The following is a 24740-nucleotide window of genomic DNA, read 5'->3' as shown; positions in this document are numbered from 1 at the left end:
AGAGATGCTGTAGGAGAGGTTGCAGGTCTCTTCTGTATAGTCTTGGGCTCCATTTTTAGGTCTGAAGTGGAGCTCCCAGGTGCAGAAGGAGGATGGATGTCATAAGCGCAGAGTGCACCTTCTCTCCTCTCTGCAATCTTATGCTTCTTGCCTGCCGGAGGCGGGGGAGAAATCTGTTGGCCTCTTGGGTTGTACAAGGCCAGGTTGGTGGTGAGCAGTTGTGCCCTTTCTCCTCACTGCTGCCAGGAGCACCGCTGTGAGAGGGCCATTATCGCGTACCTGGTGAAGACCGGAATATTGTGGAGGTTTCCTCTTCCACCTCCTGTCCAACATTCCTGAAGGTGGACATGGAGGGTGTGAGGGCACGGAATGGCATGAGTGCCATAGTAGCTGGCTGGTAATGTCCACTCCATAGGTGGGTGGAGCTGGTCATCGCAGTTCTTGGAACAGGATGTAGGAGCAGCTTGCCACCAGAGCAGGAGACGGGCAAACATGCAACAGGGCAACGAGGGACTAAATCGGCTGGCAGAGAAGGGTAAAGAAGTAGGCCAAGGTCAGTAATAACCAGTAAAGAATCAGCAGGCGAAGACAAGTCCAATAAACAGGCCGAGGTCAGAGTAGTCAGGTAAACAGAGTTGGAACAGAAGTGAAGTTCAAAGGCAAGCCGGGTCATGCACAGGTAAGCAGGTGCAGCAGATCACTGAGCAGTTGCTGAATGGTCTTCAGCTTGTCCCTTAGTGACAGACCAGTTTTAAAAGGGCGAATGGGCGCCAAATGCGCACGGTAATTGATAGATGTATTGTGCCGGTCTGTCACTTGCACATAATATTGCCCCTTTGCTCATGGATGACCACAAGTACAAGTCCGCACTGGTTTACTGGTACTAGGAAATCTGGAATCCGGCTTGCCTTACTGCCATAATGACTTGGAGGTTGCTGGAAAGTGCTGATCCTGGACGGAGCTCCAAGATTAGGTGGCCATTCACGTTTTGTGGCCAGACCACACCCCCAACATTACATCATTCTTCATGTGACATTTGATAAATGTTCCATCTATTCAGAAACATTTATGCAGAAAATGTTCTGATTATTCTTCCATACATGTTATATCTGGGGTGACACTGACATCTTGTTTTAATTTCTAGCGCCCCCAGCAAAATCCTGGTCTGAATATATACAAGGTATGTAATGCGGGGGATCCGACTGTATAACATGAGGTGGTTCTGATGTTTCCGTGTTCTATCCAAAAATAATACAGCAATTCCTAAATGACCTGGCTTAACCTTTATTACATCTAATCCAATGCCATGGATGAGATCTACAGCCAGGATCTCCAATCACTCTCCAGGACAGCCATGTAATCCCTACATACAGTAGTGTGTGTGCTTGTACCACGGACAGTTTTTTTTTTTTTGCTGACGGACCAATCGGTCTCAAACAGGTAACATGCTTTTGGCGTGAATTTATTAAAACCCCTCAAAACTAATCCTGTTATACAGGATGCATATAGCACCAACGACTCGCAGAAGGCTTTACAATATCCAGCAAATGGAGACCGTGACCATACAATTCAATACCAGAGGGGCAGGAGGGCCCTGATCCCAAGAGCTTACCATTTTAAAAAGCGTACAAGCTAAAGGGCAGAGCTTTGTCAAGGTACAGAATGTAGAATGAAAAGGCGCACAAAATCTACAAATATATTTTTCAAGTCTACATATTTAGTGGTTACACACACACTATATAGTTACATAGGCTGAAAAAAGATGCACAAGTCCAGCTATTTAATCCATAGAAAAAAAATTCATGCAAAACATTCATATGCACATATCTTTAGCTGCAATTAATGCAAATGATTAAAAGAAAAAAACAGTATAAAGCACGGGGTCCAACTGACTCCCAGTGGGGAGAAAATTAATTCCTCCATAATCCTCCCAGGAGACAATCGAATATATTCCCTGGATCAATGACTCCTGGTGTTTATTACCTCCTAAATGTTATGTTCTGTGCATCTAGGAAAGAATCCAGGACTTTCCTACAGCAATCCACTGAGCTGACCACAACCGACTCTTGAGGGAGTCTATTCCACATTCTCACCGCTCTCACTGTGAAGAAACCTTCCCGTGTTTGGAGATTACATTTATTTTGTTCCAGACGTAAAGAGGCCCCCTTATCATCTGACCTTTTTAAAGTGAAGAACTCTACACCGCATTCATTATGTGGGCCACCAATGTGTTTATACATGGAGATCATATCCCCCTTATATATTATACATGGAGATCATATCCCCCCTTATGTATTATACATGGAGATCATATCCCCCCTTATGTATTATACATGGAGATCATATCCCCCTTATATATTATACATGGAGATCATATCCCCCCTTATGTATTATACATGGAGATCATATCCCCCCTTATGTATTATACATGGAGATCATATCCCCCTTATGTATTATACATGGAGATCATATCCCCCCCTTATGTATTATACATGGAGATCATATCCCTCCCTTATGTATTATACATGGAGATCATATCCCCCCTTATGTATTATACATAGAGATCATATCCCCCCCTTATGTATTATACATGGAGATCATGTCCCCCCTTATGTATTATACATGGAGATCATATCCCCCCTTATGTATTATACATGGAGATCATATCCCCCCTTATGTATTATACATGGAGATCATATCCCCCCCTTATGTATTATACATGGAGATCATATCCCCCCCTTATGTATTATACATGGAGATCATATCCCCCCCTTATGTATTATACATGGAGATCATATCCCCCCCTTATGTATTATACATGGAGATCATATCCCCCCCTTATGTATTATACATGGAGATCATATCCCCCCCTTATGTATTATACATGGAGATCATATCCCCCCCTTATGTATTATACATGGAGATCATGTCCCCCCTTATGTATTATACATGGAGATCATATCCCCCCTTATGTATTATACATGGAGATCATATCCCCCCTTATGTATTATACATGGAGATCATGTCCCCCCTTATGTATTATACATGGAGATCATATCCCCCCTTATGTACTATACATACTTTAGGATGGCAATACCAATAAGTTGACCTTTTATGGGTTCGGTGTCCTTTCCAACTTCTTCAAACATTGGACATGATCTCCATTGTACAAGTGTGGGAAAAGATGGCGCATCCCAGTAAATTATTTTGGGGGGGACATATACATGTAGATCACTTGTTGATACCGCCGACCTTTTCTCTTGCCTGACAACAGTCACATGTCACTTCAACATATTTCTCTTCTTTAGATGGCTGTGATATTGCAAAAGTGTTGAAGAACATCGCATCTTGTTGTTTGGAGTGGAAATGGGGAACGACCAACAATTTCCTCTACAAATGCAAACGTGAGCATCTGTGACATTGTAACAAACCTTCTCTAAATCAAACTCTCTTTAGGACAAGATTGTTATCTCTGTAAGCCTCTCTCCTGACAGCCTAATCAAGAACTTCATAATCCACGGCAGTGGGGGGAAATCGTATCCCAGGTAACAAGCCCAAGGGTGAGTGAGAGCGTCCACTCCCTATGCTAGTGGGTGAGGATACCAAGAGGAACCTTGCGAGTTTTGTGGTTGGATTTGGGTGCAAACAGTACCTTCCACAATTGAACCTAAGTCCAGGTGATCTTGACAGAATCCTTGCTTAAGGAATCATTCACTGGGATCTGGGAAGCACCCAGAAAGGTTTGGGCACCCGGAAGATATGCTGCCCATAAGTCCTGCAAATGTTGTTTGGCCATAGCTAGGTTCTACTTCCCTGAGTGAGGCTCCACTGTGGGTCCCACTTTGCCTCTGAATGTATGACACTGCTGTTGTGTTGTCCATGCTTAGGGTCACTGGACAACCCTGAATGTGAGGCGACAACACAGCTAGTGCCATAAATGACGCTTAGACTTCTAGAACATTGGACACCCACCATCCTTGCCTTGCACTTTGAGATGGTTGTAGGTGACTTCCCAACCTGTGGCGCTGGCTTCGGTAGTAACTGTGGTCAAGGGTAATAAACCTAGTGGATGGGACTGAATGAGGGTCTACTGTTGTACTCCCCACCAGAGACTTTTGTGCATCTGTGAGTAGATTCTGATGAGACCAGGGTAGCATCATACACAATGACATCATCCCCTGGAGACTCATTACCAATTACGAAATTGCCCATATGGAAACTCCTTAATTACTGGTAACTTCTGTTGAAAGTTGTAATGGTAGCCACCTGGGTTTCAAACTGAGCCCCTAGATAGATACTCTGTGGGATTGGCTTCAACTGGCTCTTCTTGATGTTCACTGTCCAGCCAAAGCTCCTCTATTTTAACTGAGTTAACCGTCCACAGATGTCCTAACTAGAGATGAGCGAATCGAAGTAGGCGAAGTGGAATTCGAGTCGAATATTGGAAAATTTTTCTGAATCCGAAAAATAGCCTACTTCGGACGCGCGAATCAAAATTTTTCCTAAAATGGCGGCGGACATGTGCGACGACGGAGCGGGGATGTCTGGGAAGGCGCGCAGACAAGGCGCGCTGACCCATAATGCATTCCTTAATGACGTGATCGCATTAGCCAATCAGCAGCCAGCCAGCCAGCACTGTGTAATGGTCGAGCTATAAATAGCGGCCATTTTAGAATTCTTCATTTGCCTCCAGTCATTCAAGAGAGGCAGACCGCTCTGTATTAGGGACAGAGTTAGGGACACAGAAACGTTACTTGGGGACAGAGAAACGTTACCTAGGGACAGAGAATTGTTACTCAGGGACAGACAGAATTGTTACTGAGTGCCAGAGAATTGTTACTTAGGGCCACAGAAACATTAGTTAGGGCCGCAGAATTGTTACTCAGGGACAGACACAGAATTGTTGCTGAGGGCCACAGAATTGTTGCTGAGGGCCACAGAATTGTTGCTGAGGGCCACAGAATTGTTGCTGAGGGCCACAGAATTGTTGCTGAGGGCCACAGAATTGTTGCTGAGGGCCACAGAATTGTTGCTGAGGGCCACAGAACCGTTGAATTAAAGAGTATGTCAGACAACATGCAGAGGAGTAGCAGAGGAGGCAATGTTTTAGGAGCGAGCAGACGTGGCAGCAGAGGAAGGGGTCGAGGCAGCACTATTCGCAGCCAGAGGCCAGTGCTCCCGGTGTCATCCAGCGGTCGTGTCTCCACCGACAACCCTGCCGTCATCGATTGGTTGGCTCAGTCGTCTTCCTCTTCCCAGGTCACCTCTGACACCTACAGCCAACGGTCGGTGGGTACGTCAGACACAACCGTTAGTTGGCATGGCCCGGGAGCAAGCCCACTGAAATCACATGTCCTCTACCTGCCCCTGTCCTTTGGTGTTCCCTCACCAAGCGAAGTATTGCATGCTGTGGGCTCAGCCCCACTGTACAGTGAGGAAGAGCTAACAGAGGGCGGTCAGGAACGGGGGGAGACATCCGCCTTTTCAGCAGCCAGGCGAAGAAGTAGTGGCGAGGAGAGTGGCTCGGTAGCCGGTCTAGAGACAGGTCTGTCTCCTGACCCAGACGCAGCTGAGGGGGCTAGTAGTGAGGCGGAGACCCTAATTGATGATGATGATGAGGCTGATCGCACTTGGCAGCCTCGTCGTCAGCAGGCAATTTCTTCCGCATCATCAGGAGAAGAGGGTGGCAGCTTGGCAGCGAGCGAAACAGTCGGTGGGTTGCCCAGGAGGCAGCAGGGTTGCAGCAGTGTCAGTGGAGGCAAACGGCCACGGAGTAGAGCACCAGCTCCACTGCAGCCTACCACCACGGCCAGTAGTGGTGCCGGTGTGCACGGAGGAAGCAGCAGTCAGCCAGTGAGGAGTAGCGGGGGCAAAGTTTCCTACTCGGCGGTGTGGCAATTTTTCGTCAAGCCGCCCGAGGAAGTAAACGTAGCCGTATGTCGACTATGTGGCCAGAAAGTCAAGCGTGGCCAGGGGGCCCATGTTGGGACTACAGCGTTGCGGCAGCATATGCAGCGTCGCCATTTGGTGGCCTGGGAAAACCGTGATAAAGATACGGCGGTTCTGCCCGCCCCAGCCCCCGCTCCATCACCCGCTCCGTTACTTGCTCCGTCACCCGACGTCAATCGCCCTCCATCAGCCAGTCAAGGCTCCAACACCTCTGCTGAGGGGAGTTGTCGCTCGTTGGCATCTTCCGCTCGTTCAGATGCTCCTTCTCCTGCTACTCCTCTTCACGGATTCCGTCTGTTGTCTCTTGGAAACGGATTCCAAGAAAGACTGCTGTTTGCGAGCACGCACCCGACGGTGCAGAAGCTGAACGTCCTCCTGTCCAAGTTGCTGGTGCTGCAGTCCCTCCCTTTCCAAGTGGTGGACTCAGCACCTTTCCGAGAAATGATGGCTTGTGCCGCGCCGCGGTGGAGAGTGCCAAGCCGTCATTTCTTCGCCCAAAAGGCAGTGCCAGCCCTGCATTCACATGTAGAAGAGATGGTGGGCCAGTCTTTGAGCATGTCGGTCTCTGTCAAAGTGCACGGCAGCGCCGACGTGTGGAGCTGTAACTACGGTCAGGGACAGTACATGTCATTTACGGCCCACTGGGTGAACGTGGTGCCGGCAAAGCCGCACCAGCAACTTGGACAGGTCACGACGCTCTTGCCTCCACGTTTGCACGTCCTTGGTCCACAAAAGATGTCCGCCTCTACCACCTATTCTTCCGCCGTGTCCTCAGCCGCCACCCCCGTGCCAAGTCCCATTACCCGACCGGCATATCACATGTGCAGGGCGCAACGGTGTCACGCTGTTCTGCACCTGGTATGCCTTGGCGAACGTAGTCACACAGGGGAGGAACTTCTCAGTGTAATGAACAGAGAAATCGACAGATGGGTGTCTCCGCGCAAACTGAAAATCGGAACCATGTTGACCGACAACGGAAAGAACATGGTGTCTGCTCTGCGTCAAGGAAGGTTGTGCCATGCGCCATGCATGGCTCACGTGTTCAATCTGGTTGTCAAGCGGTTCCTAAAATCCACCATCCCACTGCAAGACATCCTTAAAATGTCACGTAAACTTTGCATGCATTTCAGCCATTCCTACACCGCAAAGCACACCCTCCTTGAGCTGCAGCGGCAGAACGGAATTCCACATCATCGCCTGATCTGCGACGTTGCAACAAGGTGGAATTCAACCCTACACATGTTAGACCGCCTTTACGAGCAGCGAAAGGCCATCACCGATTTCCTGATGTTACAAGCGGATAAAGGTACTCCCCTGTGTAACTTCGATGTCAGCCATTGGCAGCTCATGCGTGACACCTGCCGCTTGCTCAGGCCCTTTGAGGAGGCCACGCTATTCGTGAGTCGGCAGGACTATGGGATGAACGACGTCATTCCTCTGTTGCACGTCCTGGAACAAATGCTGTTAACAATGGCTGGTCAGGGTGCGGTAGACGTGGCGCACAGATCTCAATGCCACATGACCCCTGTGGGGACAGGAAGAAGAGGAGGAGGTAGAGGAGGACATTTGTGCTCAGGAATTATTGAGTGAAATGGGTGGTTTTTCCACTCAGCGGACAGGAGTGGAGGAGCAGGAGCATCTGGTAGAGGAGGAGGAGGAGACAGAGGACCCAGACGCACCGTGGCAGTATGCTGTGGAGATGGAGGCAGGGAGTCCCTCGCATTCCTTGGCACAAATGGCCCATAGCATGCTCGGTTGCTTGCGTAGCGACAGCCAAATAATAACCATCAGACAGAGGGATGACTTTTGGCTGTCCACCTTGTTGGACCCTCGCTACCGTTCCAAAATGGTGGCCTTTTTCACACCTGCTGAGAGGGAGGCCAAAATAACGTACTATAAAAACCACCTATGTAGTCAGTTGGTCTCTGCCTTTGTGCGCCAACGTCCATCCTCAGACACTGTGGGCCCTGTGCGCTCGCGTTCCGCTGCCATGGCAGCAGGGGAGGGGTGGGGTGGTAGGAGCAGTGGCAGCTCCACCAGCAGCGGCTGCCTCAGTCTGCAGTCGATGATGAGTAGCTTTCTTCACCAGCGCAGTGAGGAAACTACTAACCAGCCGCAGCAGCAGCAGCATCAGGTGGACCTGGAGCAGGACCTCAAACAGGCTTGGGCCTACTTGGACAGCACCCTGCCAACCGAGGTAGACAATCCCTTTGACTACTGGGCAACGAAACTTGACCTTTGGCCCCAACTAGCTGAATTTGCCCTTGAAAGGCTGTCATGCCCGGCCAGGAGCGTGGCATCGGAGCGCGTGTTTAGTGCGGCAGGAGGTATTGTAACTCCGTGGAGGACACGACTGTCCACCCAAAGTGTGGAGAGACTCACGTTTGTGAAAATGAATCAGGCGTGGATTAGTCTGGATTTCAAACCACCAGTTCCTGACACAACTGACTAAATCCGCCATGAATCATGCCCCAAACATGTGCCACTTTCAGGTCTCCTCACACTGCTGGTGTGTTCCATTTTTTGACATAGGGTGCTGGCAGATTACGGGCCTCCTATAGCTGCTGCCAGGCCCCTAATCTGCCATGGGCCCCTATATACCGCCTCCTCATGCTGCTGCCAGGTCCAGAGTCTCTCATGGGTCCCTGTACGGCCTCCCATTGCTGCTGTCTCCATCGCCACACTCTGCCATGTGCCACTTTCAGGTCTCCTCACACACTGCTGGTGTGTTGAATTTTTTGACATAGGGTGCTGGCAGATTACGGGCCTCCCATAGCTGCTGCCAGGCCCCTAATCTGCCATGGGCCCCTATATACCGCCTCCTCATGCTGCTGCCAAGTCCAGTGTCTCTCATGGGTCCCTGTACGGCCTCCCATTGCTGCTGTCTCCATCGCCACACTCTGCCATGTGCCACTTTCAGGTCTCCTCACACACTGCTGGTGTGTTGAATTTTTTGACATAGGGTGCTGGCAGATTACGGGCCTCCCATTGCTGCTGCCAGGCCCGTAATCTGCCATGGGCCCCTATACCGCCTCCTCATGCTGTGACGTTGCAACAAGGTGGAATTCAACCCTACACATGTTAGACCGCCTTTACGAACAGCAAAAGGCCGTCACAGATTTCCTGATGTTAAAAGCGGATAAAGGTACTCCCTGTGTAACTTAGATGTCAGCCATTGGCAGCTCATGCGTGACACCTGCGCTTGCTCAGGCCCTTTGAGGAGGCCACGCTATTCGTGAGTCGGCAGGACTATGGGATGAACGACGTCATTCCTCTGTTGCACGTCCTGGAACAAATGCTGTTAACAATGGCTGGTCAGGGTGCGGTAGACGTGGCGCACAGATCTCAACGCCACATGACCCCTGTGGGGGCAGGACAGGAAGAAGAGGAGGAGGTAGAGGAGGACATTTGTGCTCAGGAATTATTGAGTGAAATGGGTGGTTTTTCCACTCAGCGGACAGGAGTGGAGGAGCAGGAGCATCTGGTAGAGGAGGAGGAAGAGGAGACAGAGGACCCAGACGCACCGTGGCAGTATGCTGTGGAGATGGAGGCAGGGAGTCCCTCGCATTCCTTGGCACAAATGGCCCATAGCATGCTCGCTTGCTTGCGTACCGACAGCTGAATAATAACCATCAGACAGAGGGATGACTTTTGGCTGTCCACCTTGTTGGACCCTCGCTACCGTTCCAAAATGGTGGCCTTTTTCACACCTGCTGAGAGGGAGGCCAAAATAACGTACTATAAAAACCACCTATGTAGTCAGCTGGTCTCTGCCTTTGTGCGCCAACGTCCATCCTCAGACACTGTGGGCCCTGTGCGCTCGCGTTACGCTGCCATGGCAGCAGGGGAGGGGTGGGGTGGTAGGAGCAGTGGCAGCTCCACCAGCAGCAGCTGCCTCAGTCTGCAGTCGATGATGAGTAGCTTTCTTCACCAGCGCAGTGAGGAAACTACTAACCAGCCGCAGCAGCAGCAGCATCAGGTGGACGTGGAGCAGGACCTCAAACAACAGGCTTGGGCCTACTTGGACAGCACCCTGCCAACCGAGGTAGACAATCCCCTTGACTACTGGGCAACGAAACTTGACCTTTGGCCCCAACTAGCTGAATTTGCCCTTGAAAGGCTGTCATGCCCGGCCAGTAGCGTGGCATCGGAGCGCGTGTTTAGTGCGGCAGGAGGTATTGCAACTCCGCGGAGGACACGACTGTCCACCCAAAGTGTGGAGAGACTCACGTTTGTGAAAATGAATCAGGCGTGGATTAGTCTGGATTTCAAACCACCAGTTCCTGACACAACTGACTAAATCCGCCATGAATCATGCCCCAAACATGTGCCACTTTCAGGTCTCCTCACACTGCTGGTGTGTTCCATTTTTTGACATAGGGTGCTGGCAGATTACGGGCCTCCCATAGCTGCTGCCAGGCCTGTAATCTGCCATGGGCCCCCGTACCGCCTGGTCACGCTGCTGCTGGGTCCACAGTGTGACCTGGGTCCCTGTACCGCCTCCCATTGCTCCCACTCTGCCATGTGCCACTTTGAGGTCTCCTCACACTGCTGGTGGGTTCCATTTTGTCATAGGTTGCTGTATGGCCTCCCATTGCTGCTGCCTCCACCGCCACACTGTGGCTCCAAACACTGGTTTTGGCCCCGTGACTGGCCAAATGAGTGAAGTGTGCGGTGATTCTAAGATCGACGGCACTCATCTGCATGTCATACTGACTGACAGTATTATTTCTCTTCCCCAGCAGACTCCAAGGGCATTTAAATTAAAGGTACAGTGTTCTGCACTAATATTAGGTCTCTCTGAAGCAGCGGTTCTCAACCTGGGGGTCGAACGACCATTTCCCAGGGGTCGCCTAAGACCATCGGAAAACATATTTCCGATGGTCTTAGGAACCGAGACACCGCTGCTGTCTCCGGCGATGTGTGGGCGGGATGATATGCTGCCCCTGTCACCGCCTCCTCGCCGCTGATTGGCCACCGGAACTGTAGCTCAGGAGAGGCACACAGGCGGCCAATCACCGGCGAGAAGGTGGAGCTTGGAGAGGAGGAGCCGAGCGGCAGCGCGCGGAGATCGAAGAAGATTGAGGGAGCTGCAGGAACGAGTGAAGAGAGAGGCCAGAGAAGGAAGACAGCTGACAGGTAAGTGCAAATTTTGCTGCTGCAGCCAGGTATGCAGGCTGTAGATGGGAGAGGGAGAGAGCGAGCCCAGGCTGGAGCAGGAGTCAGCAAGGTAAGTATCATTGGTGTCAGTGGAAGGGATAGTGCCCCATCATTTGTGTCACTAATACCAACGATGAGGCACTATTCCTCCCCCCACTGACACCAACGATGGGGCACTATTCCTCCCCCCACTTACACCAACGATGGTGCACTATTCCTCCCCCCACTGACACCAACGATGGTGCACTATTCCTCCCCCCACTGACGCCAACGATGGGGCACTATTCCTCCCCCCACTGACGCCAACGATGGGGCACTATTCCTCCCCCCACTGACACCAACGATGGGTCACTATTCCTCCCCCCACTGACGCCAACGATGGGTCACTATTCCTCCCCCCACTGACGCCAACGATGGGTCACTATTCCTCCCCCCACTGACGCCAACGATGGGTCACTATTCCTCCCCCCACTGACGCCAACGATGGGTCACTATTCCTCCCCCCACTGACGCCAACGATGGTGCACTATTCCTCCCCCCACTGACGCCAACGATGGTGCACTATTCCTCCCCCCACTGACATCAACGATGGGGCACTATTCCTCCCCCCACTGACGCCAACGATGGGGCACTATTCCTCCCCCCACTGACGCCAACGATGGGGCACTATTCCTCCCCCCACTGACGCCAACGATGGGGCACTATTCCTCCCCCCACTGACGCCAACGATGGGGCACTATTCCTCCCCCCACTGACGCCAACGATGGGGCACTATTCCTCCCCCCACTGACGCCAACGATGGGGCACTATTCCTCCCCCCACTGACGCCAACGATGGGGCACTATTCCTCCCCCCACTGACGCCAGCGATGGGGCACTATTCCTCCCCCCACTGACGCCAGCGATGGGGCACTATTCCTCCCCCCACTGACGCCAGCGATGGGGCACTATTCCTCCCCCCACTGACGCCAGCGATGGGGCACTATTCCTCCCCCCACTGACGCCAGCGATGGGGCACTATTCCTCCCCCCACTGACGCCAGCGATGGGGCACTATTCCTCCCCCTGCAAAATTACAGTTATGAAGTAGCAACGAAAATAATTTTATGGTTGGGGGTCACCACAACATGAGGAACTGTATTAAGGGGTCGCGGCATTAGAAAGGTTGAGAACCACTGCTCTGAAGCCTAGAAACACCCTTTTTTAAGTTAAATTCACAGCGAATATATTCGACTCGAATCGAATATTGTCCACGAATTCGCCGAATCAGTCGAATCGAATTTTTGAATACTTCGCTCATCTCTAGTCCTAACAACAAGATTATACAATACCAGAAGAATTCAAGAACAGATAAACCATTAGAGGAACTCTTGATATAAGAATATGATGATCTGACTCCATATTGTTCAGATCTTTACACCAACCAGATGTCATCCAAGTAGTGATGGACCTAAAGGTCCTGTTCCCTGAGCTGAGCCAGAACTGAGATCAACACTTTTTGTAAAGGCTGAAGGGTGAACATACTGAAAATGTTCTTTTCCTTCAGCGAACCGTAGAAATCTCCGGAATGAGATATGAAGTGGAAGTGATGGTTTTGTAGATTCACCAAAACCATTCAATCCCCTAGCTGGATTGCTTGGATGATTGTATTTAAAGATCTGAGTGTGAACATTTCTACTCAAATGAAACTTTTTTGAATTTCTTTAGGTCTTTCACAGGCCATTAGTCTCTTGTCTTCTGTATGAGAAACAAAGCAGAGTAAAATCCTGTTGACCTGTGCAAACAGAGCGCCGGCACTATTGCAGCCACAGAGCACTGATGTACCATTTGAAGGATATCCCTCTTTTGACTGGATTGAGCTATCTTGGTAGGGGTTAATGAATGCTCTGGAGGGACAACCGGAATGGGTGGCAGGTCCCCAAAGATCCTGACAATGGGTTGTTCAGATATGTGCAAATTTGGCCAGCCTAGCTCCTACTGCCTACTTGGTGAGATGGCCAGCCATTAAAAAGACTTCTGAGTCTGATGGAACTGTGGTTAACGTTGCCTCTGTCTTTACAAATCTAGCCTGCCTGTCTGTGGGTTTTTTTTTTATCATTTTGTGGTCTCTCAGAATTGATACTGGGAGCTCGTGCTAGGCAAACCCACTGGTGCCTTGACATTTTGTCCTGTGGAAGTAGGCCCGACTTCCCCTCTACCACACTGTAAATTGCTACATCCAACTTCTGGCTTAAGAGAAACTTGCCAACAAAAGGCAATTCACAGCAACTTTGCTTTTTAGGATGGGTCTACCAACCAAGGCCTAAGCCGCAATGCCCTCTTCACCATCACCAATTGTAGCATCACTCTGGAGGCTGACTTAATATCTACCACTGCCTCTCCCTTTAAATCCACCAAAAGATTGAGCTCCTCTAAGTCACCATGGACTTGATCCTTCAGAAGATCCTGGAAGATGGCAGCTTCCAAATTCTGTGTCCACGCCCTCATAGCACCTGCTACAGAATTCAACACAATAGCTAGTTTACAGGCATTTTCTGCCATCTGGTGTGGCACTTTCATAGATCCACATCAATCCTCCTATCCAGAATGGCCTGAAAGGATGGTTCATCCTCTATTGGGAGCGTAACATTTCTGATCCGTCTGACCAGGGCATCCACCACCAGGGATTTATCCAGAGGAAACCGCCTCTTCTGTTACAGTATACAGCAAACAATTACTCATAGCTGACCTCTTATCCCTTCTGCCATTCTTCATGAGTGAAATAATTTTCCATCATTAAAGAAAACTGTGGGTTGGGGCACTGGGTCCTTCCACTATACACCATCAAATTCAAAGCCTGAAAAGTCCCCTTCTGACTGTGGAGCAAGGGTGGATATTTTGGACAAATGGACCCTCTGTACCAAAGTTAATGTCTTCTGAGAAATGCCTAGAACTTCCATAGTTAAGAGAGAGGGGATTGACTGAGATGCCCTGAACTAGGTGCTGGACCTACTGTATGTCTTGAACATTTTGGAATGGCTCTGTTAACTGACTTGATTCAAGAGGGATGTGACGTGTTCATTGTCTGTTTCTAAATAGGTCCTAGAAACAGTCCCAGGTCTATCTACCAAAGGATCTGCATCAGAGTCCCGGTATTTCTTACCTCTTGATTGCTGAGAGTGCTCTGGGGTGGAGGACTATCTCTGCCAATGTGTTCTTTCTGTATCTGGAACAGGATCTGCTATGGCTGGACAAGATACTGTCCTCTTTACCATGATGTGCAGATGCTCTTCAAGACTTTCTAGAGAGAACTAGAGCAGGCCAGGCTGTAGCAAATTTTAAATAGGCCATGTTCATGAAAACTATAATAATTTGCTATCCTCTTCTTGCTTGCCATTATGTCAGTCCCTACCTGAGCATGTGGAGGTTCATGTGGTGGAAAGATCATTTTGCCATGTCAGAGTCTACAAAAGCATCAAAACGTATAGCTAAGAGCAAAAAAATAACAAAACTGGAGAACAGAGTGCAACTTCCAATAAAAAAAAAAAAAAAAAAAGTTCCCCCTACTTGAAAGTCACACAGGCAAGGATTCAGGAAATAGGTGTAATCTGGAGCAAGCTGCGCCTCTGATTACAAGACTTCTTTTAAATGGGGAGCCAAGGAAAACCTATTCCCCTCTCTGTTCAGAGCACTGCTGCGCCTGCAGAGCATCTTTTCCTCCACACATGCATGGCTTCCCTACGGTGGCCTTCTTGGGTAAACCATTAGCAGCTACTTCCAATTTGGCTGCCAGATAATCTCTGGGCACTGCACATCTGCAAAGCCCTCTTCAATGCTACAGTACACCACATTCAGCAAAATACCAATGGCAAGCCCATGCTAATCAATGCTGGAGATTGAAACCCATCTCAAACAAACCTCAGGAAAGGAAAGGTATGAAAAAAAGCACACCTAAACAGAAGTGGAAAATGTAGACACAGCTCTGACCACCAAACCATTACAGCACCATGAAAAGCACCACCTGAGGTATACCATTGATAGTTAGAGAAGTCCTCTGTCCAAAGGACCTCCAGAAGAAACCTCACCTTGTTGGTGCATTTAGCAACCTAAGAAGTGGGAATGCACATGAGAAGCTGAACCCAGGTGGACATGTCCTGTCCTGCCCACTCCTGATCATAACTATGAAATAGGGCTGAGCCAACGGTTCGGACCAAACTTTGGCTGTTCATACAAAACATCAAAATGTTTGTCCGTGGCCAAATTTTCATCAGGAGCATCATATGTAGAAGCAATATTTATATCGCTTCTATATATAACCGCTTCCAACTGTCAGCTGTTTCTGTGGATACTTCCTTAACCATTAATGTCACCATCAGGACCACTTACAGGCCAGGAATCTCCAACCATGTAAGTAAAGGGGCGGGGATAGCGGTGACATCACTGATATGACAGATGGCCATATTTTGGCCACTGGAATTGAGCAAATATTTGGTCCATTATGTGACCACTCTCCCTGACCCTTCCTCATGTAGCTGAGGGCTCGGGCTGCTGTCATTTGGCAAGCAGTACCATCAGGATTGGTTCCGTGCATCTGGTTAATTTTGGTAAGATGGCAGGTATTGTGATTGACGATAGATTTACAACTTGGGGGGGATTTTTTATTTGATAAGGGAATTTATTTGTAGGTTGTCAATTTTTTTTTTTTTTTTGTGAATAGGTAGGGGTTCTATGCACCCAATACTCAATCACATGAGGTGGTATTTGTGGGGCCCCTATAAAAGATAAATCCCCCCCCCCCACCCACAGATCCCTACAACTAGTGGACCAGGGTTGTGGGAAAGAGGCCCTTGTACTCAACATGGGGACAAGGTGCTTTGCCGGGCTGAGGGGGGGGTTCCCCTGACATGGTATGCTACATGTTTAGGGCTTGTGGCCAGATATGGTTTAGGAAGGGAACATGTTTGTCCCCCTGCTTCCCTTTATAAGCCTGGCTGCATGGTTTGGTTAAGGGTCTGGTATGTTGTGGTGTGTTTTTTTTTTTTTTTTTTTTTTTCCTAGGAAAAGTGACATTTACAAATCTAAAAGGATAGTTGATAGTTTTTAAATTTCTAGTCCAGTGGTGGGCAACCTTTTTTTTTTCAACTGAGCCAAATCTCGCCAAAACCACGATTTGAAATTTATTTTGAGAGCCACATTTTTAAAACTGAAAATACATAGGATGGTACACTGTTTTTAGTTTCAATAAGTTTTTATAGTAATTCATCCCCCCCTATAGTAATTCACCCCCCTATAGTAATTCACCCCCCATATTGAAGTAGTAAGCCAAGTCCCCCCTGTGTCAATTCACTTACCTTTGCTCCGTGCGTTCCTCTCGCCGTGTTCCCGCGCCGTTCCGGTCTTCAGGGCGGACTGTGAGAGGAGCCTAGCTCCCCTCAGGTTCGTCACGCTGCCCCGCCTACACACATCCTGACAGCCAATCACTAGCTATCAGGATGTGAGTGGCAGCGAGACTGGCCAATCATTGCTGGGCTAGCTGCAGAGTCCTCGGCCGCCTGAGAGGAGGGAGGGGAGCCGGCGCCCGGCACACAGAAGAGCCGCATTAAAATGTGTAAAGAGCCGCATGTGGCTCGCGAGCCGCGGCTTGCCGACCACTGTTCTAGTCTGACATTCATTGCCAGCTTCTTTATTTTATATTTTTTTTTCTTCCAAAAAACTGATAAACCAATAGCCTGCACCTGGAATGTTAGGACTTTATTTTGTGTGTTTTTTAATATTTTTCATTTATTTTGTAGATGAACTCACGGAAGGCTCCGACCTCTTTAATAAAAAGCAGATCTCTCTGGTGGATGCCGGGCTGGAAATTAATACTCCGTACCCGTTAGTGTTCCCTCCTAATCGCAAAGTAGATCTGATTTTGTCTTTTGACTTCAGTCAAGGAGATCCATTCGAGGTAATCAAATTTCATGGTCATTCCGATTCAACTCACCACCCACCTATATAAAACACAAAGGTGATGCAATAATTAGGGATGATCAGAACTTCCCTGGGTTTGGTTGAAGAGTTGTTTGGAGAACTTCAAAGATCTTTTGGATGCCGAACTCTAACCCAGGGGCGGACTGACCATTTGGAAACTCGGGCACCGCCTGGGGTCAGTAGGGGGCCCCATGAGATGCCCCTGGTACCTTTTTTTTCATAGGTTTTTTTTTGAGTTTAGGCAAGGGCACAGGGGCCCCATGATCCTCTATTGCCCGGGGGCCCCATGAGTTGTCAGTCCACCCCTGCTCTAACCCCACTGAAATCAATGGAAGCCATGCTAAAAATGCCAAGTTTTATGTGCTAATAGGCTAGGCGGTGTTAGGGGGAAAAAAAACTAGCATGGGAGGTGGGCACTGCCCTGGGGAACATGTACCAATGCAAAAAAAAGTTGTAAAAATTTCGTTCAGCCAGGAACAGACATTTAATTAGATGGTGTGTTTTTTGGGGGGTTTTTTGGGGTTTTTTTTTTTTTTTTTGGGTTTTTACTCCTCCTTTTTAAGTAACATGCCTGGGGGTGTCCTAATCCCGCCTGTGAAGGGACGTCTCTGTAAATGTCAGCACTGCAGCAGCACTTTTTGTACATCATAAAGGAAAAAAGTTCTAAAATTGCCAGTAAATTACATTTCATTGCCGGCTTATTTAAAAGAAAGTCAGACCCATCCGAAGGTCTGCTTTGTATTTTGGGAGACCTTTTTTGGGAGGGATTTGTGTTTTTTTTTTTTTTTTTTTTTTTTTTTTTTTTTTTAGCAGTTTCATATATTTCCATTTGTATTTTTTTTTTTTTTTCTTTGTAATTGTCATTTTCTGTAGCACATGCTAAAGCACTGATTAAAAAAAGTGTACAATCCCCTCATACATTCTAGATCCTGGAATGGATTTGAAAGCGGTACCCATGAGCAGACTGACAACTCATGGGGCCCCCGGGCAATAGGGGATCATGGGGCCCCTGTGCCCTTGCCCAAACTCAAAAAAGCCTATGAAAAAGGTACCAGGGGCATCTCAGGGGGCCCCCTACTGACCCCGGGCCTTCGGGCAGTGCCCGAATTTCCAAATGGTAAGTCCGCCCCTGGGGGTACTTCATGCAAAATCCATACCTGACCCTTACTGCAAGCATGCTGCCTGGTTGGGGGGCACAAACATGTACCCTCACACCTGAACCATACCAGTGCACATGACTTCAACATGGGGGGGATCTCATGTTGATGAGGACAAGGGCCTCTTCTCCACAACTGACTGGTGGTTGTGGTGGTCTATGGGCAGGTACTCTGGAAGCCACCTTTTTAATAATAGGAGGCCCCCAGGTACCCCCCGTTTTTTGTTAGGGTTTTGGGGTTGTATTTGATGTGTAAAGAGCTGACACATACTTATAAGTAATGACAGATACAAGAAAATATAACCATTATATCTAACTAATGATGCTGTTTCCACCGCGGGTCCCTCCATTATATGGCGTGCACAGTTATCAGTTTAGACAAGGGGTAGGCAACCTGAGAGCCGCAGGACTAAAAGTTCCATCATGCCTCTGCAAGTCATAGCCGTAATCTTTGCAATGCCCCATGGGAAATGTAGTTCCGCAACATCTAGGGAGCCGCAGGTTGCCTACCCCTGGTTTAGACGCATACTTAACCCATGCCCTCGGTTGAGACAAATATTTCCAGTCTAGCTGTTATATACTGTACTTGTGTGTATGGAACTAACGGGCAGGTAGGTACAGGGGGTCAGGCAGAGAATGGTCGGGGTCACAAGCCAGGGATCAAACAGGAGAAGTCAGCAGAGGTCCGGATCAGGCAGGGTCGGCAACAAGTCGGTCAGACAGGAACAGGAATGCAGGTAACAAGATACAGGGGCCCAGGAAGAACACACACCAAGGCCCAGACTGCAGGTCTGGCCATCCCTTAAATACACCTCCGTAATCAGCTTCAGGTGTTGGCTGGCTGCAGGGTTGAGTCTCTGATTGCTGGGAGCACCCGCTGGCCAGCCCTGGCACTGCAGCCCACAAGGCAGGTGAGTCCCACCATCACTGGCAAGTTCATTCCTGACAGTGGGATAGCAATAGCATCACTGCCCATATGTTTTTTTTTTTTTTTTTTCTTACATGGCTGGGATTCTCTGTGACATTGGCGGTTCCTAGTAATGTTGATCTTCCTTAGTTCTGTGATTGGTCACAATGTTGCCAGATATATTAGAACAGTACAGACCTCCCGGAGGAATTTGGCCGCCATGTATTCATGATCACTGTGCTGATCACAGCTACCGATGGAGATGTTTTCTTGCCTCATTTACGAGGGATGCATTGTGTATTTTCAGTATTCGGCTCAATTCCCAAAGCAAACACCAAGAACCAGATTTGTGTTTGAAAGAAATAACAACTTAATTTCAGATCTCATTGGACTGAAAAGAACAATCTACCTGGCTAAAACAAAGGCTCTTCTTGTGTTTGAATTCTTTACGACTAGAGCCCATTGAATTCTTTACGACTAGAGCCCATTGAATTCTTTACGACTAGAGCCCCAGACTCCATGCCTTGTGTTTGATCGCTTGCTTATTAGTCCTACAAATGGTTCGAGAATAACCCCCCAAAAGAGATCGGTGGGATTCACCTCCAAGTTGGGGGTTCCTTGAATTCTGAGTGCGATTAGTGAAGCTGTTCATGAACTGAGCCTAGGCTTGTTCCATCAGCACTGTTGTACAATAGACACCGTTTTTTAATATCATTTTTTGTTTTTCTTTAACTAGACGTTGAAAAGAACAGTTGAATACTGTAAGGACCACAATATTCCTTTTCCAACAATCCCTGAAGAAAGTTATGAGCGCCCTCCAACTAAAAGTGTCTACCTCTATGAAGGGGATGGAAATGAGACACCCGATGTCATGCACTTTCCTCTGTTCAACACCCAGACCTGTGGAGGTGAGTCTACTGAGGAGTCCTGTATTATGGCTCGTGTGTTCATTGGGTCTTCTCACTCTGTATTATGTGATTGGTGGACACTAAAGGCTGAATTCCAGGTATGGATATTGTTACATAGTTCCAACTTGGACCAATGTAACTCCATATATACCATACATGTGGGGTCCCTCTAGAAGCTGTAAATCACATAGCAGACACAACTATTATCACTGCCATTTCCTGGACCCCATGCTGAGAGGTGGCCCTGCTCCATTGTGGACACAAGATTGGCCAATCAGCACATGCACCATTCAGAAATAATTTTATATCCTCTCAATAAATGCAAAACATTCTGTGATTGGAGATGTCACTGCTCCACCTCATCCAATCAGGCTAGAAGAAAATGTAACCCCTTGAACACACAGCTGGGTCCCCCTGCAGGTCTGTTCTTCCTCCAATGGCTGCAGGTCCCATAGATGTCTGCATCTCAGCCAGCAAGAATCTTGTATTGGGCTACCAGCACCTATCAATGTCCAACCTGAACTGGACTTGCACATAGAGCAAGAACTGTGTCCTATTCAAGTCTATGATGGGTTACTGTGCAGGTGCTAGCAGTCCGGCACAAGATTTTCACCATCCAGACCTCAGAGGAGGTAGGTACGGGACTAGCGGGGAGGGGAATACTTTCCTTTGACATCTACATGACATCGGCCCCAGTGGTTTACTGATTAAAACATTTTATAAATTCTAGTAAGTAGACAGAAGGCAGCAGCACCCTACTGACAAGACACCCCCCCCACCCCACTTCAGTTCCATATCTGCAGCTGCATTTATCTTTTCAGATCCTGAGATTGTGACACCCAGGTTCTCTCCCTGATATTAGTCCCCAGGTCAACACAGGCTGCCCAGGGCTGAAATTGCTTATAATGGGGTTCCCACTGGGCCCTTGACATCCCACCCCTAAATCCAGGCTTTGCTGCCCTTCACACTGACACCCCTGCCCCAGATCCTTGTATGACAGCATCACCAAATTGGCGGCCCTCCAGCTGTTGCGAAACTATAAGTCCCATCATGCCTCTGACTTTTTGGGAGTCATGCCTTGTAACTATCTCACAATGCCTCGTGTGATTTGTAGTTTGACAACAGCTGGGCGGCTGCCAGTTTGACACACATGGTCTAGGGGCTTTGCCACCCCTTCCTGTAGATGAACCAATTTCAAACCTTTCTCTAGAGGCCTCCAGAGGTGGGACACATCTCCAATCATTAGTGGTGATTCCTTGTATCAGTGTTGCTGGGTATAGGGTCCAGAAAAGTTCTTATTTCAAAAGATGTTTTCATAACTGAGGTCAGGAGTTCCTTTTTGAATGTTCAGCATGGACTGAACTAGCAAAGGAGGGAGAATAGGAAGAGCAGACCTTACCGTGGTTGAGCCTTTTAATTGGAGAATAAAAAAGGTAGTAAAATTCATCACAGTCACACATTGTATAAGAGGTATCCAGGCATATCAGTAGTAGGTGGACACCATGAAGCAAGGAAGTCCTCTGTGTGTAGTTTGGTGTTCCATGTGCCAGTCATCAATGATCCAGGATAGCCGCCCATGCTCCCACGACTGTCAGGGCAGGATCTCCGCTGGGATAAGAGTGGTGACCATTCTGATGGAGCTTTATCCCGTCATACATCTCCTGCCTATGCAGAGTGCACGCTACTCTCGGGGTGGACTGGATGGATCCTGGTGGCTAAGGGAAAGCAAGTGGCTACTACAGGAACACAGAGCTGCCGACCGCCACAGAGCCCAGCTTGGTCTGTATCATTAACTGCAATGACAATGCATTTTGGGGGTGTATCCTCCTTTATCAAGCCTTGATGAAGGGGGATGTACCCCTGAAATGCGTTGTCATCATGGATACTAGTGCAACACTACAATTTTTGTTCTGTTTTTATGAAATATTTATAGTTTATTCAAAAGAGAGAAATTTCTGGACTTTAGTTCATGTTAAAAAGAGAAGTTTGGTATCTTTCATTCAGGTCTGCATGACGTTTCTGACAGAGAAGTTTTATAAATATAATCTCGTTGATTCTGTCGTCATGATCCTTTAATCTCTACAATCTGATGCACACGTTTCTTTCAGATGGTGAAATGATAAAGACTTTGAGCGGGAAGTATCGCACGTTTGTTCATTCCTATGACAGATCTATGATTAAAAGCCTGCTGGACATCGCTAAGAAGAATGTGGAGAGCAGCCTGGACCAGATCCAGGGCAAGATACAACAATGTGTCCAGAGGTGTAACGGGAGGGGGGAGGTCTCCGTCATACCAGGCCAGGATGAATGAAAATGGCGCCAACTTGGCTCAAATGTTTAGAGGACCATCCAGACAAATGAACAAAAGTCATTCTCAAGGACAGTCGGCAATGGAATCCTCCTTTTAACCATTTGAGAATATTGAACATAAGAGATCCGTCCTAAAAAAAAAACATTTATGCAACTTTACAAAATGTGATGTTTGGATGTGACCAACTACCGCTAGATAGACATTTTCTGTATGCAATTGCAAGATGGACATCTTGGGATCTGACACAGGTAGACACGCATGATATCCCCAACCACCAGTTTTCCTGCAAACGCCAAGGCAAGGTTCTTTGGTGGGGAGGGGGGGGGATCTAATCACATAATCATGCATTGGATCTGGTGGTAATATCACATAATCATGCATTGGATCTGGTGGTAATATCACATAATCATACATTGTATCTGGAGGCAATATCACACAATCATGCATTGTATCTGGTGGTAATATCACATAATCGTGCGTTGTATCTGGTGGTAATATCACACAATCGTGCATTGTATCTGGTGGTAATATCACATAATCATACATTGTATCTGGAGGTAATATCACACAATCATACATTGTATCTGGAGGCAATATCACACAATCATGCGTTGTATCTGGTGGTAATATCACCTTATGCATTGTATCTGGTGGTAATATCACCTAATCATGCATTGGATTTGGTGGTAATATCACATAATCATGCATTGTATCTGGTGGTAATATCACATAATCATGCATTGTATCTGGTGGTAATATCACACAATCGTATGTTGTATCTGGTGGTAATATCACACAATCGTGCGTTGGATCTGGTGGTAATATCACCTAATCATGCGTTGTATCTGGTGGTAATATCACCTTATGCATTGTATCTGGTGGTAATATCACCTAATCATGCATTGGATTTGGTGGTAATATCACATAATCATGCATTGTATCTGGTGGTAATATCACATAATCATGCGTTGTATCTGGTGGTAATATCACCTAATCATGCGTTGGATCTGGTGGTAATATCACCTAATCATGCGTTGGATCTGGTGGTAATATCACATAATCATGCATTGTATCTGGTGGTAATATCACCTAATCATGCGTTGGATCTGGTGGTAATATCACATAATCATGCATTGTATCTGGTGGTAATATCACACAATCATACATTGTATCTGGTGGTAATATCACACAATCGTGCGTTGTATCTGGTGGTAATATCACCTAATCGTGCGTTGTATCTGGTGGTAATATCACCTAATCGTGCGTTGGATCTGGTGGTAATATCACACAATCGTACATTGTATCTGGTGGTAATATCACACAATCGTGCGTTGTATCTGGTGGTAATATCACATAATCGTGCGTTGGATCTGGTGGTAATATCACCTAATCGTGCGTTGGATCTGGTGGTAATATCACCTAATCGTGCGTTGGATCTGGTGGTAATATCACATAATCATGCATTGTATCTGGTGGTAATATCACACAATCGTATGTTGTATCTGGTGGTAATATCACACAATCGTGCGTTGTATCTGGTGGTAATATCACACAATCGTATGTTGTATCTGGTGGTAATATCACACAATCGTGCGTTGTATCTGGTGGTAATATCACACAATCGTGCGTTGTATCTGGTGGTAATATCACACAATCGTGCGTTGTATCTGGTGGTAATATCACACAATCGTATGTTGTATCTGGTGGTAATATCACACAATCGTGCGTTGTATCTGGTGGTAATATCACACAATCGTGCGTTGGATCTGGTGGTAATATCACACAATCGTACGTTGTATCTGGTGGTAATATCACCCAATCATGCGTTGGATCTGGTAATAAAATTTTTACATTTTGACTAAATTCAGTGTTTGTCTTATTTTTGGACATTGGATAGGAATTTACACTCTATATTAGGTGCACCTGTTCAACTACTTGGTAACATACATTTCTAATCAACCAATTGTATGGCAGCAACTCAATGCATTTAGGCATCTAGATGTGGTGATTACGACTTGCTGAAGTCAAACCGAACAATAGAATGGGGAAGAGAGTATTTCAGTGACTTTGAACATGGCATGGTTGTTGGTAGCAGACGGGCTGGTCTGAGTATTTTTTCAAAAACTACTGGGATGTTTACGCACAACCATCTCTAGGGTTTGAATACAAAAGAAGTGATGTAACACTATCCCAGAGACCTCCATGTCCTCCACACATTTAATGTTTTAGCCACCCGGCCTATAGCCGTTTGGTGGCCGCAAGCAGGTCACATGCACATGTCATGTGATTAGCTGTGGCCAAATCACAGCTAAGCACAAAAAAAAGCCCTGAATTAAGTGTGAGAGCGCTGAAACCTGAAAACTGGCCTGGGCAGGAAGGTGTAAAATCACACGGTATTG

At 47.7% G+C, this 24740-nt stretch overlaps 1 pseudogene; it reads left to right on the top strand.

Moving 5' to 3' along the window:
• The window catches only part of LOC149449557 (cytosolic phospholipase A2 gamma-like), a 98504-nt pseudogene extending 76163 nt beyond the window's left edge, over positions 1-22341 (top strand).
• The last annotated feature ends 2399 nt before the right edge of the window (positions 22342-24740 follow it).

Source organism: Staurois parvus, unplaced genomic scaffold (assembly GCF_062004578.1).
Source record: "Staurois parvus isolate SC_StPar_1 unplaced genomic scaffold, SC_StPar_1.0 ptg000612l, whole genome shotgun sequence".
NCBI lineage: Eukaryota > Metazoa > Chordata > Amphibia > Anura > Ranidae > Staurois > Staurois parvus.
The sequence above is the reverse complement of the archived record's forward strand: the minus strand, read 5'-3'. Positions and strand labels throughout refer to the sequence as shown.